Below are 19,695 nucleotides of genomic sequence, written 5' to 3' on the forward strand. Positions count from 1 at the left end.
CGCCAAAACATTCTTCCAAGTCAGATACATGGTTACTGGCGGTCTTTGATTTAACGAGCATATAATCGACATACACTTCCATGTTTTTCATGATTTGGTGAACGAACATTTTGTTGACCAGCCGTTGGTATGTTGCACCAGCATTCTTCAGCTCGAATGGCATAACATTGTAGCAGTATATGTTATGCTCAGTCATGAAGCTAGTGTGCTCTTGGACCACAGGATTCATCGTGATCTGGTTATATCTAAAATATGCTTCCATGAAATACATGAGCTCATGACCGGCTGTTGCGTCTACTAACTAATCAATTCGAGGTAGTGGAAAAAAATCCTTAGGACAGGCTTTCTTGAGGTAGGAGAAGTCAATTCAAGTTCTCCACTTTCCATTGGGCTTGGGGACCAAAACAGGGTTAGCAATCCAGGTCGGATATTTTGCTTCCCTTGTGAATCCACACTTAAGTAAGCAAGTAACTTCTTCTTCTAAAGCTTCTGATCGCTTCTTCCCCAAAAGACTTTGTTTTTGTAGCTTTGCAGGCACATTCCTGTCCAGATTCAGAGTATGCATCTTAACATTTGGATTGATTCCCACCATCTCTTCATGTGACCAAGCGAAGACGTCTAGGTTTTTCTCAAAAACTCGACCAGCTCCTTCTTCCTTTCAGTTCCAAGATTCTTTCCTACCTTTACAACCCTTGAAGGTATCTCTGGGTCAATACTAACTTCCTCGAGCTCCTCCAATGCTTGGAGCTCAGACCTATCTTTTCCTAATCTCGAATCAATGTCATTCGATTGGGCGACCTCGTTATCTCATTCCTGAGGTTCTTCCGCCCCATGGGAAATTTCCATTACCCGAGTCTCCTCAGCCCCCCCCCCCCCTCAATGATGACCATCGCTTGCTGTCCAGGTTGTGATTTTCCCTACATAGAAATGCTATAGCATTCTCTGGTAGTGAGCTGATCTCCTCTTACAGTACATATACCTGAGGTCGAGGGGAACTTCATTGCTAGATGTCGGATTAAGGTGATAGCCTCAAAGTCATCAGTACAGGTCATCCCAAAATTGTGTTGTATGCAGCCGGACAATCGATTACGACGAACTCGAGCATTTTAGCAACATCTCGCACATTATCTCCCAATGTCACTATGAGCCCGATCGTCCCTACGACCGCTGTTCCTTCTCCTGAGAATCTGTATAGGGTCATTGAGTTCGCCTTAAGATCGACTATAGACAGCCCCATATATTCTAGGGTGGATCTAAATAGCATGTTTATAGAGCTCCCATTATCAATCAATATCCTCCGTACTCTTCAATTGGCGAGCTGAGCGGTTATCACCAGCAGATTATTGTGCGGGAACTGGACGTGGCTAGTGTCCTCTTCTATGAAAATGATTGGTTGTTTCTCCAACTATTATTGTTTTGATAACCTTTGCTCCGGAATGAACTCAGTGCCATTGTGGGTTTTTGGCTCCTATATGTACCTTTTATGGGCTTCATTACTCGTGCCTACCAAAAAAGGTCCTCCAACAATAGTGGCTATGTCCCCCCCTTCTATTGGAGGGGGGACGATTTGGATCCCCTGATCTGGTTGAGCCTGGGGTTGACTGACCAGATTTTCTTGGGTTGGATGGATATTTTGCCCGGCTGACTTATTGGGAACTACTCTATTTTGGGTATATTGGGCTAACGGTCTAGCCTGGATGAGAGTCTCGATCACATCTTTTAGCTAACAATAATCATTAGTGTTGTGGCCGATGTCGTTGTGATATCGTCAGAATTTGATAGGGCCTCTCTTCGCCCTCTAGTGCCTTAGGGGCTCCAGTTTCTTCCATGGAAGGCGGTTAGAGTTTGTCAAGAAGATACGCTCTCGTGTATCTGTCTGGTCAGTATAGGCGGTGTAGATGGACTTGTACTTTTCACCGCGCTTATTCTTTTTGGTGCCATTCTGGTCGCCCTCACTAGTCCCCTTCTGCTTATTGATCCCCGCCTGGTTATTTTGGGTAGTGGGCTGAGTCGTAGTTGCAACATTCGCCACCGCTTAAGCGGGCTCAACATGGATCTAGCTGGTTCCTGTGACATCAGATTTTGCCTCCTCCAAATTTATCCATTCCTATGCCCGAGTCAGGAATTCATCTACACTCTTAACTCCTTTCCATTGGACTTCTTTCCATAAATCACCACCTACAATGATCATTGTCCTCATAGCCATGAGCTTGGAGCTGTCATCAACATCCCTAGCTCGTGCTATTGTATTGGTGAACCAGTTCAAATATGCCTTCAGAGACTCACCTGGCTGTTGTTTAATGTTAGCCAATGAATCATATTCAACGCGAGCTTCCTTCGCAGCTCAGAACTATTTCTTAAACTCGAAAGACAGTGTCTTCCACGAGGTGATTGAATGTTTCTTATACATGTTGAACCACAACCTGGCCGGTTCAGTTAATGTTGCGGGGAACAAAATACATCTTAAGTCAAACTTGACGTTGTGGGCCATCATTAACGTGTTGAAAGTCCCAAGGTGATTGGACAAGTTAGTGTTTCCATCATTTGTGGGCATGGTCGGTGTAACTCCCTACTACCTTAGAGCCATTACCATGTGATTTCAAAATGTGTCATTAGCTCGTTAATCAAGGTTTTAGACCAAAAAGTGTGATTAAATTAAAGTAAAGACTCATTTAATGAAATTAAATATAAAATGTTGGACAATCGTTTAAATCATAAAAGTGTTACATTGGGATCCCAAAATATCGTTATAAAACATTGTTGACTTGTGAAATTGGCCAACGGTCGTATGTATGATATACGACACCTTTTGAACAATATAAATGTAAATATACGACATAGGACAAATATCTAAACAAAACACATAGAAATTTATAGTGGTTCAGCCCTGTTCTGATGAACTGTAATAACCTAATCCACTTAGTTTTAGTATTGAAACACTCAATTGACAATTACAAAGATGAACTGAAGAGTTCACTCTTCACAGATTTGACCAGAAGTTAATCCAAATGTTCGATCCAAGCCCTAGGTCCTTTATTTATAGTACCCAGGGGCTGTTACATAATCATCAAGACTGAGGATCCTGGTTTGGTACACGATTATTGGGAGTGGAGATATGTGTCCACCTTCCCATGATTATGAGATCGTGGGTATTCTCATCGTTTCTCTGGATCGTGGTTGACCATGCACGATTGAAACCTTTGGGAAAACGCTAAGTCTTGGTTGGTATATAAGACTTAGGTGCTAGGCCCGATGACCCTTTAGAGCTTGGGTGCTAGGCCTGTTGATCTTCTGGGTGCTAGGCCTATTGATCTTCTTGGTGCTAGGCCTATTGATTTCAGCTTGAACGAGCATGAAATTTATCCAACGAAGTGTATTTGGGAGTTTAGGCCGACCACCCTATGAAGAATAGGGTGGGCAGACGACCCCATGTGGTTCTTAGGTCATGCTAGGTCGACCACCCCTAGGGGGCTAGGGCCAAGCCGACCACCCCAAGGGGGTTTAGGCCTGGTCGACTTCCCTATAGGTCCTGGACCTATCCATCTTTGTTCATTGGTCTTTTTTAATACTTTTTCATTTTTTTCATGACTTGTGATTCCATGTGTCACTTTCTCATTCGCCACGTCATCTCTTAGATTTTGAGGGATAACATTTGCCCCCCAAGTTTATCGTATTGTGTCCAACATTACGGTAAACTTGATCTAGCCGGAAGAACATATTGTAGCAGTACTCTAACAACAAAGTCCCTCAGGATATTACGTAGTACTTTATCGACTATCGATAATTTTCTCAACATGTATTTTTCAAGGATTTTGATCCTAAAAATAGCTACATTTTTCAAGGAATTATTTTAATTCTTAAAAACAATAATATTTTTCTAGGAAAATTGTAATTCCTAAAAATAATCATATTTTTCAAGGAAAATTAATTTCCTAAAAATCTAATATATTTTTCTAGGAATTTTGAATTCCTAAAAATATAATATATTTTTCAAGGATATTAATCCCTAAAAATACAAAATATTTTTCAAGGAATTTTGAATTCCTAAAAATATAAGATATTGTTTTTTCAAAGAATTTGAATTCCTAAAAATATGGCTAGCCTGAGAGGCTATAAGTAGGGACTCACTCATCATATCCCTGATCTATGCGCATACTTCAGGGAAATTCTGAGCTGTGAAATTCTCCAACTTTCATCAACTCTGTGTATCTTCTTTTGGGTAAGTATTCTCCCAATCTTTACGTCTTTGATGAATCTGTCTGAATTTCCTCGCTTTGCACTATTTTGATTTAAAACAACTGACTTGTTTGGGCGATTTCCAAGGTTATAAACCCTATGATTGGGCGACTTCTAGGGTTTCAAATCCAGACATAGGTGATTTTCAAGGTTACAAATCCTAGGCTAAGCAACATTTCCCATGCCCTGGGCGATTTCCAGGGTTCCCAGGCCTGGGTGGACGGCCCAAAACTTAGCATAGACCAAACACCATACTCCCTGGGTGATTTCCAAGGACCCAAAATCTAGGGTGGTTGGCCCAATCATAGGCCGACCACCCGGGACCCTTAATTTTTTTTTTCACTTTTTATTAATCTCCTTAGGGTCTTCCTTGTTATGTATGATTTATTGGAGACTTGAACCTTAGCCCTCTAGCATTATTCTAAAGTTTTCATCCTAGGGTGGTCGACCTAAGGTGGTAGGTAGACCACCTATGACATTTCCTTCTCGTTTTGTAAGCTTAAAGCCTAGGTCAACCTTCCTTTGTGGCTTCGATCAATTTTTCCTTTGATTTATTCACTTTTGCTCCTTAGTAACGGATATGCCCCCAGCTACTGGCCTATATGGTTCATGGTAGGGAGCTTCATTACGTCGATATACTAACTTTACTTTTTATCCTTTCTTTGTTGCAAATGTCCTGCTCCTCTTCGTCTGACAAGTCTTTGAGCGAGCGTCCTCCCCAAGAGTTGTTGGATAGGGTGAAAAGGGCTCTTCCTCATTTCGCTCTATATTTATTCAGTGAAGAAGATTTCTTGAGAATGTATAGCCCAATGGCGATAGTAAAACAAACAACTCGGGAACCTTTCAAAGATGATCATCACATTGCCAGGCATATCACTCAGGGCTCTTCGCCTGGCTCTTTTAAGATCTCTTCTCAACATAGTACTCCCATAGCTCTCAGAGCACATCTCATTAAGGTGCATCTTATGATCTCCAACAAGGTACCACTCTGCCTAGTGGTACTTCTGTGCATCGAGGTCATTCTTCTCAGCGGAGTTTTTCTGGTCAACGAGACTCCTCGCAATGCCCTTCTTATCGGGATACTAGTCGGGTGCCCCATCATTCTTTTTCTTAGCGAGAGTATATGGAGGGCTCTCCTAGCCAGGCTACTCACCCTCAAGAGCGTTCTATTCACAAGTTTTGGCCTAAGGTGGCTCGTACTTCTCCCAAGAGCAAGATAGTCTCACCAGCTGCGCAACAGAAGAAGAGACAACAAAAAGAGTTCAATCCATCAGATTCCGGGGCCACCCTAGCTAGAGAGATCATATGGAAAATAGTTGAGAAGCCTCAATCTGCTGATTACGAGGTGGTTTTGTTCAAAGGGGCTGCCTCTGACATGATTGAAGAGACGGTAAAGAACTTAAGGAAGGCCTTTGACCTTTCTGGTGTTTCCATCACTATCCCTGGTCCGGATGATAGAGTTGAGGACCCCCCACCACTCCTTTGGGTATGTGCGCTTGAACACGCTTTGCCATTAAGTCTGGCACCGTACTTCCTCTTCATTCGTATTTCCAGAGTGTGGCAGATTATTTCGGTATTAGTCCCTCTCAATTGGCTCCCAACGTTTTCTTGGTGTTATATGCATTGTACATTATATATCATTGTAGAAAATGGGATGCTCATAAAATCCACTACTTGTTTGATCTGAAGACAAACCATTCTCAATGCACCTCGGGGTACTTCCACTTCCACCATTATACCAGCGAGGGTACCGACACCTTCTTGGAAGAGATTTCTAGAAACAGCAAGGCGTTTAGATATGCCGACAACTATTTCTTCACTAATAATGCAGAGGCCAACTACTCCAAGTTCAAGCACATCGGGCCTTTTTATAGACCGCTCCCAACCCATGCCATTACTATTAGGGACAAGGCATTGATTTCCATGACCCCTGAGGAGAAGAACGTCAAGGTTCTCGTTACTTTAGAGAACCTTAGGAAGGTTGGGTTGTTTCCTTCTACTATCACCGACATTCCGGATGAAGATGGTACCGAGCCCGTGAACGTCATAGACTACCTGAGGCCTATTCATATCGATGAGGTACACTCTTTGCCCATGCTAGCTGGATAGGAGGGTGATCATGTGGGTGCATCCGCACACTCACTGCTTGCTTTAGATGGCTTTGATGAAGCCATGTTCGAACCCAAATCTCATTCAGAAGTTTTGACACTTTTATCATCTTTACTTTATGTTTTGTCTGTGTTTGATATCCTACTAATATTTGATCCTCCTTTGCAGGTTTAGATATGTTCGACTTTGTGTTGGAGAATATATTTTATTTCAATGGAGATGATAAGAAATATTACAACTCTATGCAATATATTACAAATAAATAATGATTGATTAAAAGGAGTGTTACAACTCTATAACTGAAGATACACACAAACAAAGAAAAGAAGAGGAAGAAAGAGAAGAAGAGAATGGTGAAAGATACAACTTCTAAACAAAAGATTTTAACTAAAGGAAAGGTGTTTGAAACAAAAGGCAAGAAGATTACAACTCTAAACAAAAGTTACAAGTAAATATAAAATGAAAATAAGAAGAAAAGAAATAGAGAAAATGCAAGAACAAAACAATAGTAAACTCTCACTTACACAACCTAAGTGAAGAGGGTTGGGGATCACCAACTTGAACAAGGTTTAAAACCTTTGTCCAAAAGCTTATTTCCCCGCAACTCAAGCACTAAGGGATCTCTCACAGATTTTTATAAATGCTTTCTGGAATAATCAAGCCTCAAGGTGTATTTTCCAGCCAAGTGCTTTGTGGATGGAAAATGGTGTGTCTTACAAGTGAGCATTAGGCTCCTATTTATAGAGTTTGAGATACCCCTTTGAATTTCAAATTCCACCAACCCCCATGGCTGTTACCAATGTTTAATTGGATGTTTATGGAATTAAAATGGAGATTTGGGAGTTGTTTGGGATGTTAGAACCGTTCAATTTGGAAAAAAACTGAAAAACCACATAGGTTGTCAGCCTCACTGGCCGCGGCCACAGCCTTTTTTCAGCCAAAAATGTGATTTTTCCAAAACATCCAACACGTCCCAAATCCTTTCCCACCTGATTTTGTAACCTCCAAACACCTATTTGGAGTTAAAAACTTGTCTCCAACAGTCATATATCATCATGACTTTGTCAAATCCAATCTCAAATGTGTAACATATAATATACACATTATTGGGTAATATTTGGGAGTTACAAATTTGTAACTGATTTTGTAACTCCAAAATATGTCACATTTGGGCACACACATGTGTCCAATTTTGTGACTCTCAATAATATGTTACAAGGTGTGACAAATCACATTTTGTCACATTATTTAATCTAATATTATATTATATGAAATAATATAACATTCCCCCACTAGATTAAATAATCACTTTTTGTAACACTTATTTAATCAATCAAACATTATATTAAAATATAATATTCCCCCACTTGATTAAATAATCAATCTCTATAGAAACCTTTGCATTGGTGCATAAAGTAAAATGTCTTTCGACTTGAATTTTACCTTGGTGTAATTATCACAAAGTTTGTTGAAATTTTGGTTGCCGAAGCATTGAACCACTATCCCTTGATAACAAACCGGTGATAACACACACACCTTTGTTGTGTTCACTTGAGACCTCAATGTTTCACTTTTGCACCGTTAATGGCCATGTACACATTCCATTCATAGACTTTTCTTGAGAATGACTCCCAATTCTCATGAGGGGCGGCACCACCCCTAGGTCTATATAGGTAGAACTCTTACAGTATTTTGTTACCCTAGAATACTTGTCTTCTCAAGACTAAGTTCTATTAAAAAACCTTTCGGTTTTAACCCTCATTTTGGTAACACACTAGTACTCTTATCTCAGATGGGACAAAATTTGAGTACTACTACTATTCACTTGATTGACTTGTTATTACCTATTGAACCTAATACTAGTTTGGTGACTAGTATTAAGATAGGTTACCATCAACCGTGAATCTCTTTAGGGAGTCTAAGTCCCATCCCTTGAGATGTAGAAATGATTCCATTTGAATCATTTCTTTTCTCATGTATGCATATTTAGACACTCTCGTTATTTTATTCAAACTTTGTTGCTAGCCATAGTTTGATTAAAATAGTTACCCCTTTAAAATAGTGATTTTGACCATAGTCAACACCCCCACTATTTTATCGTTTAATATCCAAGATAAACATTTGAATATTAATTCTAGAAATCTCTTTGTTTCTGAAATTCTCCTTTATGTTTTAAATCGATTCCTTCTTGAATCAAAATATTACAAACAGTAACTTTAGACACCAAGCATGTCTAGATTTATCCATTCTATACATATATAGCCAATGTGATTTAGAATGTGGAATTCCAAATCACCTATTTGATAGAATGACCAAATTAATCAATTAATTAACAACAAAATATATTGATTAACTTTGGAGCATCACCCCCACATTTCTCACATAGTGACAATAAAATATCACTTTAAAATAAAAATCTCTTCATTTCTAATAAGTCATTTATCCTCCAAGATAAATCTAGACCTATGATTCTCAAAGTTCATCATGAGTCCTTAAGCTTCATGATAAACACTCAATAGATCAAGATAAAAAACCTCAATGTTTATCTTGATTCATTTACTTGCTAAAGCAAGGCACACTTATTTTAAAATAACTTTCACTTGGTTGCTTTTATATATTTCACAAAATAAAATGTGAACACAAGTGTAATGTGAGAATTTCTCAAACAAATAATCACATTATGAAAAAATAGGTCTACACACTTACCTATTATTTTAACAAGTTCATTTTGAAACTTTGTTAATGTCTCACCCAAATGTCTCATAGCAAAATAAAGAATTATCATAGAATAATACTTTAATTTTATTGATAGCTTTCAAGAGTACAAGCTTTATTACAAAATAACAATTTTCCCAACAAGGCACATAAACATGATAATCATGCTAGGATCTCTTCTTCCTTTTCTATAGCATTTACCTTAATCTCATGTGGGTCATTTCGGCACCTACATACTCTAGCATAGTGCCCAAGTTTTCCACAAACAAAACAATGACCTCTCACGTCTTTGAATTGTCCATGATCTTTCTTTGGACCTAAAGGGTACCCACTACCCTTTTTGTTGTTGTTGTTGCCCTTTGGATGCTTGTGTGAAACCGCATTGGCCTTGTCTCTTATTCTCGATTCCTCTTCAATTCTAATGTGTTTTTGGATCTCTTCCAAAGTGTAATCCTCATTCTTATGGAGGATTCTTTTCCTATAGCTCCTCCAAGTTGGTGGTAATTTTGCAACTATTGCACCAACTTGAAAGGCCTCGGGAAGCTCAATCTTGAGAACTTTCAACTTGTTCACAATCACTTGTAACTCATGAATTTGAGGTAAAAGAGTTTTCCCATCAACGAAAGAAAATTCAAAATATTGAGAAATTAAGAACTTTCTTCTACCTTCTTCCTCAGCCTTGTACTTACTCTCTAAGGCATCCCAAATCTCCTTCGTAGATTTGGTATTGGTATAGAGGTCATAAAGCCTATCAGATAGGGCATTAAGGATATGGCCCCTACAAAGAAGGTTGTCCTCTTCTCTCTTCCTTATTTTCTCCACCTCCTCGGGAGTGTCTTTGTTGGATGGCTAGGCTAGAGGTGCCAAGGATGACTCAAGGATGTAGGCTATCTTGAGTGTTGTCAAAATGAATTTCACCTTGTCTTGCCACCTAGTAAAATTGGATCCATCAAACCTATCCAACCTCACTAGGTCTTGGTTCATGATCTTGATGTTCGAACCCAAATCTCATTCAGAAGTTTTGACACTTTTATCATCTTTACTTTATGTTTTGTCTGTGTTTGATATCCTACTAATATTTGATCCTCCTTTGTAGGTTTAGATATGTTCGACTTTGTGTTGGAGAATATATTTTATTTCAATGGAAACGGTAAGAAATATTACAACTCTATGCAATATATTACAAATAAATAATGATTGATTAAAAGGAGTGTTACAACTCTATAACTGAAGACACACACAAACAAAGAAAAGAAGAGGAAGAAAGAGAAGAAGAGAATGGTGAAAGATACAACTTCTAAACAAAAGATTACAAGTAAAGGAAAGGTGTTTGAAACAAAAGAAAAGAAGATTACAACTCTAAACAAAAGTTACAAGTAAATATAAAATGAAAATAAGAAGAAAAGAAATAGAGAAAATGCAAGAACAAAACAATCGTAAACTCTCACTTACACAACCTAAGTGAAGAGGGTTGGGGATCACCAACTTGAACAAGGTTTAAAACCTTTGCCCAAAAGCTTATTTCCCCGTAACTCAAGCACTAAGGGATCTCTCACAGATTTTTGGAAATGCTTTCTGGAATAATCAAGCCTCAAGGTGTATTTTTCAGCCAAGTGCTTTGTGGATGGAAAATGGTGTGTCTTACAAGTGAGCATTAGGCTCTTGTTTATAGAGTTTGAGATACCCCTTTGAATTTCAAATTCCACCAACCCCCATGGCTGTGACCAATGTTTAATTGGATGTTTATGGAATTAAAATGGAGATTTAGGAGTTATTTGGGATGTTAGAACCGTTCAATTTGGAAAAAGCTGAAAAACCACATAGGCTGTCAACCTCACTGCCACGGCCAGAATCATCAGTGGCCGTGGCCAGGGAAAGACAGTGGCCGCGGCCACAGCCTTTTTTCAGCCAAAAATGTGATTTTTCCAAAACGTCCCAAATCCTTTCCCACATGATTTTTTAACCTCCAAACACCTATTGGGAGTTAAAAATATGTCTCCAACAGTCATATATCATCTCAAATGTGTAACATATAATATACACATTATTGGGTAATATTTGGGAGTTACAAATTTGTAACTGATTTTGTAACTCCAAAATATGTCACATTTGGGCACACACATGTGTCCAATTTTGTGACTCTCAATAATATGTTACAAGGTGTGACAAATCACATTTTGTCACATTATTTAATCTATTATTATATTATATGAAATAATATAACACTTTGTTCACACCCAGCAAAGGTCGACTCCAACCGAGACTAGCCCTTCCGTCCGAGTGGCCAAGAGGGCTAGGGTTGTGCCTAAGCCGCTAATGGAGGTCCCTCCTGAGGCACCTCCTTCAGCTCCACTGGCATCTAGTCCTATCACAGAGGTAGAGCCATCCTTGCCCATGCTAGTTTATCCTAGTATCACTGATGCGGGTGCCTCCTCCTCTACGCCTGCTCCTTTATCTGAGCCACACCATTTTTCCTTTAAGGAATTTAGGTGCCATTATGGACCAAGCGTCCCATCTGAAGCAGATGACAACAACCTTTAATGTTATTAAGAATGAGGACTTCAGCACCATCCTCACGAAGTCACCCCTGGACATTCAGAGTGTAAGTCCTCTAAAGTTTTTTTTTTGTCTGGTTAGCTTGTGTGTTGATGTTGTCTAACACTTGTATGTATTTTGCAGGCACTGATGTTGGTCTCCCATGTCCGTGATAGGTCTTTGAAGTATACCTCTATGTTTTCCAACCTTCGTTCTAACTTTGAAGCTGTCCGCCAGAAGGTACTGTACCTTAGGTGCATTCTTGGCTCTTGGGATGCGGACATTGCTTTGAAATATGAAGAGATTAGCACTCTCCGCAATACCGTGGAGCTCAAACAATAGGAAGTGACCGAGTTGACCCTTAGGGTAACCCAGGTGGAGGGGAAACTTGCCGATTAGCTTAAACAGTCTGAAGCTGAGAAAGATAAGTTGTTTGCTGAAATGGACCAACTGCAGAAGGATGCTCTTGTCAAGAAGGAGCAAGAGGTCAAGGCTGCCCGGGATAAGGCACGAGAGGAGTATTCAGAGACTGCCTTCTCTTGCTTATACTTGATCTGTAAGTCTAACAAAAATTTGAACATGGATTTCCTCCCCGAGAAGATGCGAGCAAAGGAGCTTAAGAAGTGTCTGGCTCGTGAGGTTGCCAAGGCTCAGGGCGGTCTTTCAAATGATACTCCTCACACTAGTTAGTCTTCTTTTGGTCTTTTATTCCTTTTCTTCCCTTTTGTGCCATTGGCGGGGCACCTTGTACTGGAAAGATTTTACATACAACATTTTATGCCTTTATGCCCTTTTGTTATGAGTACTCAGTGTATTGATTGAAATTTTTTATTTCCAATGCTTACTAAGTATATCAACTCACAACCCTCATTAGTTCAGGTATCAGTATACTATGAACACATGTATTTCACGCGCCATACTAACCATACTCATTTATGTTTTTCATGCTAACAACCATGGTAATGTGAGTAGTACAATAGTTCACCAAGTACCATGAACAAAACGGTCAGGCGGACCACCCCATGGGTGATAGGCCGACCACCCTATAAGGGACATGGCTAGGAGTATCCCTACCAATGCCTCTTTTGTTCTTGTTTTTTGCGCTTTTAGAACACATGTTGAACAAATGTCCTAGAAAAACTTGAGCTTGCTTAGTACTTAGGGTCACATCCTCATTGCATGTATATACCACGATTGGTATGTATTATATGCCCCCCAAGCAATCATGGGTTTAAAAGCCTTGGTCACTTGCTACTTGACCATGCCTTGCTTCGAGCGTTTAGACACATAGTACTATCCTTTTCACCCAATGATGCAAGCAACGAATGCTTGTCCCTCATTGGTAGTCATGTGATGGTTTCATACTCAGTAGTAATGATACCTATACACAGATGTAGATTGTGTAGCAAGTGTCGATCACGATCCACGTAATCTCTCGTGTACTCATTATAATGATTGTAGACAGAAGTGTCTGAGTTGGACCAATTGGGTCTTGATGGGCTAATTGAGCCTGTATCGAGTCTTAGATCAAATTATCGATCGGTCTAGATTCTATTATGATCTGATGATGGGGATTGTTCTTCGGACCAGTCTCTTTTTTTATCGTAAGGGTCGATAGGTTCCTCAAGAACCAAGATCGATCATGATCAAATAATGGCGATTGGTCCTCAGAGCAGTCTCTTTTGTTGATCGTATGGGTCGATAGGTTCCTCAAGAACCATGATCGAACATGATCAAATAGTTTGGCGACAAGGTCCCAGGACCGGTCTCTCTTATTGATCGTATGGGTCGATAGGTTTCTCAAGAACCAAGATCAAACATGATCAAATAATTTGGCGACAAGGTCCTAGGACCAGTCTCTCTTTTGGATCGTATAGTCAATAGGCTCCTTAAGAACCAAGATCGAACATGATCCATAATGGCGATAGGTCCTCAGGCCAATCTCTTATTTGGATCTTATGGATCAATAGGTCCCTTAAGGTCCAGAATCGAACATGATTTGATGGGATTCACAAGTTTGAAGTGACTAGTCACTCATTGAAAGAAATATAAAGAATTAAGCAAAACTTAAGAAATTAAATTCATTCATTCATTGTAAGCACAATGGTTGTTACATGGATAATTTAAAAATAATACATTTGCAAATTAAAATTTGTGTTGCCGCTAGACAGTTTCACTGATAGTAGCAGTGGAGGTGTTCGCCATTCCAGTAGTTTTTGATTAGTTCCTAGAACCCCTGATGCAGTGTCCTTAGTGTTTAGGAACACCCTCCTGAGTACTAAGTCTCCAACTTGGAGTTTTTGATCTTTCAACCAAGAGTTAAAATATCTGGCCACTTTTCGCTAGTGTGCTGCTACTCTAAGACTTGCCTTTTCTCGTCTTTCTTCGATTAAATCAAGCGACTCTTCTATTACTTAATGGTTCCTCCCTTGATCGTATGTCTCTCATCTATGCGATGGAGGGTTGAGTTCAACTGGAAACATGGCTTCATAACCAAACGCCAAACAGAATGGCGTATGGCCTGTTGTTGTTCGAGCTTTGTTCGATGTGACCATAGGACCTCCATAAGTATTTTTGGCTAGGCTTCTTTGGCTTGTTCAAGGTGTTTCTTCAGAGTGTCTTTGATAGTCTTGTTCACTGCTTCTACTTGACCATTGGCTTGGGGGTGTGCTACCGAGGAAAGGCTCTTTGTGATTCCATGCCTCGTACAAAAGTCGGTGAACATATCAATGTCGAATTAAGTCCAATTGTCCGAGACTATCTTCTTTGGTAGACTGAATCGACATATGATATTCTTCACCACAAATTCTAAGACTTTCTTTGAGGTGATGGTGGCGAGCGATTCTACTTCAGTCCATTTGGTGAAGTAGTATACGACTGCAACAACAAATTGGACTCCTCCCCTTCCCGTGGGTAGCTTCCTGATTAGGTTGATCCCCCATACAACAAAGTTCCAAGGGCTTTGCATTTGTGTTAATTCATTAGGTGTTGCCCGGGGTATCTTGGAGAACATCTGACATTTGTGTGATCTTCTGACATACTCCATCGAGTCTTCGTTCATCGTTGGCTAGAAGTATCCTTGCCTTAAGATTTTCTTTGATAGGCTCTGCCCCCAGCGTGATCTCCACAAAACCGTTCATGTACCTCGACCATTAACAGATTTGACTAGTCTGGTGTAATGCACCTTAGCAGTGGTAGGGTGTACTCTCTTCGGTACAGGACCCCTTCGACTATCATATATCGTGCAACTTGTCTCACCAACTTCCTTGCTTTGTTTCTATCACTGGATACTACTCCTTGGTTGAGATAGTTAATAATAGGGGTCATCCATGTATCACCTATCTCAAAAGGTAGTGCTCCTTCTCGGTTATGCTTCTTTTCGCCAAGTATTCGATGGGAATGACATTCAGGGTGTCCTTGTGTTTGGCACTGGAAAGCTTGGCTATGACATCAACATTGACATTCTGCTCCCTCGGGACTTGTATAATCAAGTATCTCTTGAACTGTGCCAGCAAGTCCTTCACCTTGTTCAAGTATTTCACCATCCTAAGTCCCTTGGCTTGATACTCCCCCAGTACTTGGTACACTACTAGTTGGGAATCGCTAAATATCTCCAGGGATTATGCATGCACATCCCAAGATAAGCGTAATTCTGCTAGCAATGCCTCGTACTCAGCCTCGTTGTTTAAAGCGTTGAATCCAAATATGTGAGCGCAGTGGATTCGATGACTCTCTAGAGTGATCAGTATGATTCCTATGCCTGAGTTGTGTTCATTGGATGGTCCATCAACATATAGCTTCCATACGGGAGTATCTCCTTCCTTCTTGATATCTCCATTCTCCAATTGGTAAGAAGGGTCTTCATGGTTGGTGCTCTCGACTGTGAAGTCCACCAATGCTTGTCCTTTTATCGTTGTCCTCGGATGATAAGTAATCGTCGAGAGGCATGTGGCTTCTAAAGAACTTGTCGTAGGGGTTGATCGGTTAGGACTCAGATCGAGTGAGCTTGGAAGTATGGATGCAGCTTCCAAGAGGCGATTACTAAACAGTAGGATAGCTTTTCAAGAATGGAAAACCTAGACTCTACACCTTCTAGCCTTTTACTAATACAGTACACAAGGTGTTGTACTCTGTTCTCTTCTTTCACCAAAGCAGCACTGGTTGCATGCTCGGTGATTACCAAATAGATGAATAACACTTCACCATCTATTGGCTTCGCTAGGATGGGAGGTTGAGTGAGATACTCCTTCAAGGCTTGGAAAGTTTTCTCGCATTCCTCGGTCCATTGGATCTTCTTGCTACTCCTCAGTAAGTTAAAGAAGGGTACACACTTGTCTATAGACTTCGATATGAACCTATAGAGGGCAACTACTCTCCTTGTTAAGCTTTGCACTTCTTTGATTGTGGTAGGTGACTTCATGTCGATCAATGCTTTGATCTTCTCGGGGTTAGCCTCGATTCCACATGAATTGACTATGTATCCGAGAAACTTACCAGAACCAACTCCAAACAAGTACTTGAGAGGATTTAACTTCATACGATACTTTCTAAGTATTGCAAAGCATTCCTCCAAGTCTTGAACATGCTCTCCAGCTTCTTTGGACTTGACCAACATGTCATCGACATATACCTCCATATTTTTCCTGATAAAGTCTCGGAACATGCCATTCACTAAACGCTAGTAGGTGGCTCCTGCGTTCTTGAAGCTGAATGGCATTACCTTATAACACTACAATCCCTTGTCTGTCTAGAAGCTGGTATGTTCCTCGTCGGGAGGGTGTATACTTATCTGATTATACCCAGAATATGCATTCATAAATGAGAGTATTTCATGACCTGCAGTTGCATCGACTAGTTAGTCTATTCTGGGTAGTAAGAAGTAGTCTTTGGGGCAGAACTTGTTCAGATTTGTGAAGTTCACGCATGTTCTCCACTTCCCGTTTGGTTTTGGGGCCAGCACGGGGTTTGATACCCAGTCTGGGTAGTAGGCCTCCCTTGAAAATTTGTTTTCCTTGATCCGCCCAACCTCCTCCTTCAGGGCTTGAGATCGTTCTTTATCAAGCAGTCTCCTCTTTTGTTGCACCGGTGGGTAGTTTTTGTCCACATTGAGGACATGGCTTATCATGGACAGAGAAATTCCAACCATGTCCTTATGTGACAAGGCAAAGACGTCTTGGTTCTTCTTAAAAAATTCTACCAACTGTGCCTTAATTTCCACCTTTAGTTCCTTCCAAACTTTGATTACTCTAGTCGGGTCCTCCTCATCTAGTAGGACTTCGTCAAGATCTTCAACTAGCCCTACCCCCATGACGTCATCCCCAAAGCAAGGATCGATGTCATTTCCCTCACTTTAGGAAACTTGTTACAATAACAATTTTTGTTAAAAGGAGCCCTTGGCTCCAGTAGAGTTTTTCCTTCAATGTCAACTTCCAGGTTGACAACCTCATAGGTTTCTTCATTCCTTCGCAATAGGTCACTACCATGTTGTTTACGCATGGTCTTTTCTTTTCTTTGACCATCGACACGTTATAGCATTCTCTTGTCTCCCTTTGGTTACCCTGTACACATCATTTTCCTGCGCTTGTGGGGAACTTCAAAGACAAATGCCAGATAGACACTGCTGCATGTAATGCCATCAGGAGGGCTCTCCCGAGCACTACGTTGTAAGCCGATTAGTAATCTACCACCAGGAACTTTGTCATCACAGTCTCGTGCCTAAGGGCATCCCCCACCGTGACAAGTAATTTGATAGTTCCTGCTGGTTCTAGGCATTCTCCTGTGAACCCATATATCACTTGGGAACAAGGTGTTAGGTCCTTGACCGTGAGCTTCATCTTATCGAGGGATGGTTTGTAGATGATATCTTTTGAGATTCCCATATCCACCAAGCATCTTTTCACTCAGGCATTGGTGATTTGAATGGTAAGGAACAAAGGGTCATTGTGGGGGTACCTCACGTGTCTGGTGTTATCTTGCGTAAAAGTGAGAGTTTCACTTTCATACTTTCAATTTCTTGGAGACCGCTCCTCAACTGCCATGCACTGGGAAGACTCCCCTACCTCATGTCTTAGGTTCCTTGCATATCGCTCACGAGCATTGTTACTGTTGCCTACTATGTGGGGCCCCCCACAAATGGTGTCCAATGTGAAGTCCACGGTCGCTGGCTCCATTGGTGGACTCCTTGGCCTTCAGTACTCTGGATTCCTACTTGGGGTTTCGGTCTTGATTCGGTACCTCGAGAGTTTTCCTGATCAAAGGAGAAACTCTATCTCATCCTTCAGCAGTTTGCACTAGTTTGTGTCGTGCCCATAATCATTATGGAACCGATAAAACTTGTTCTTGTCCATCTTTCCTTCTGAGCGCAAGGGTGGTGACTTTTTGTATGGTACCTCCTAGTATGTTGCCAAGTAAATCTCAACCCTTGTTGCAGTCAGGACAGTAAAGTTGGTGAACCTGGGCTGGTAGGGCTGGTGCTTAGGCTGCTTGTCAGTTGGTGCAGACTTAGCCTTCTTTTCTCCACTCTACTCGGCCCCTCAGGTACTCATCTTCTTACCATTGCCCCCATTTCTGTCCTGAGGGTTTGCAATGTTCTTGTTGGCCATGATAATGGTCGGATGGTTTATGCCTTTTTCTTCCTTCATGATAGCATCATCTAGCTTCATGTATTTGTCTGCTCGGTCCAGGAACTCCTGCAAGGTGTTGATGAGGTTCCTGTGGATGCTATCCCACAAGGACCTACGATAAATGATTCTTGCCAAGATGGCAACGAACTTCCCTTCATCTCCTACCATGGATGCTTGGTTTGTTTCTCTCATGAATCTTTGGATGTAGTCCTTCAGGGATTCATCCTTCCCTTGCTTGATGTCAGCTAGCGGATTGGCATAAACTGGTTGAATCCATCAGGCAGTGAAGACCTTGCAAAATTCCTTCTTGAATTGCTCCTAGGAAGTGATGGATCCAGGTTTGAATTTCTAATACCATTCCTGAGCTGAGTTAGAGAGAGTGGTAGGGAATGCCCTGCACCTACAATCATGTTCCACACCGAGTAACTCCATCTGATCCTCAAACTTTCCAATGTGTCGCAGGGGGTCCTCCTTCCCAGTGTATGTTGGAAGTTTCAGGGTCTTGTACTTCGGTGGTGGTTGAGTAGCTTTGATCTTGCCGTTGAAGGGACTTCCACTTCTATGAGCCAGCTCGATATCGAAAGGTTTTTGTGTCAGGCCCTGAATAGCCATGGTGAGTGCATTTATTTGAGCTTGCACTGCTAGTGGGATCGCTGCTCCAGGTGGGGTAGACATCCCCGGTACCCCCTCCTGAGTGTTGGTTCTCCTGTTGATGACTTCCCTCAGATCCTGAGGTTGTGCATCTTTCCTGAGCCTATCGAACACGGTATTGGTGTTGTTCATCGGTTCCTTTCCCTTACAAGACTGAGGGTGTAGGGGTGGTAGGTCCGCCTTGCTCTTTCCAGTGTGATCCTGTCCCCGAGCCTCTACTCCTACATGACTTTGAGACTTTGAGCGACCATTTCCGTTCTTTTCATGCTTTTCAGATGCCTGACCTTCCTCTCCTGTGCCTCTTCGTCTGTCCCCCTGGGAGGGGACCTTTGTGTTGGTAACACTCTTAATCCGAGAGGAAGATTTATTCTTCTTAGTCATGGATGAGGCAGTCTTGGATTGCACCTCCTCATCCTCTCTCTGGGAAAGTGGCTCTGAGAGCTTCCTTGGGGTTCGACTCCTCCCTTAGGACTCCCTGTTATTGTTGTCACACAACCCTGCTGCTTTGTCCTGAGCCTCTTTCATCGCCTGAGCAGCAGCTTCAGCGTTAGCTTAGGCTAACTGGGTAGCCGCCTCCAGGGCCACATCAGCCTCCTGGTGCCTTCGGTCAACTTCTTTCTCCCTCTGGATCATCCTCTAGACCTGCTCATCTATGTCTTACCGTTGTTGTTCCATAGTCGCCCTCTGGAGGGAAATTTCTGAAGCAAAGGCCTCCTGCCTCGCCATAAATTACACCATCTCCTCCTGGTGGGTATCCTATGGATTCTCCACATCAAGTTGATCTCCAACCTCCACCTGAGGTTTATTAACAGGATCGGCGAGATCC

The sequence above is a fragment of the Humulus lupulus genome, chromosome X, assembly GCF_963169125.1.
Source record: "Humulus lupulus chromosome X, drHumLupu1.1, whole genome shotgun sequence".
NCBI lineage: Eukaryota > Viridiplantae > Streptophyta > Magnoliopsida > Rosales > Cannabaceae > Humulus > Humulus lupulus.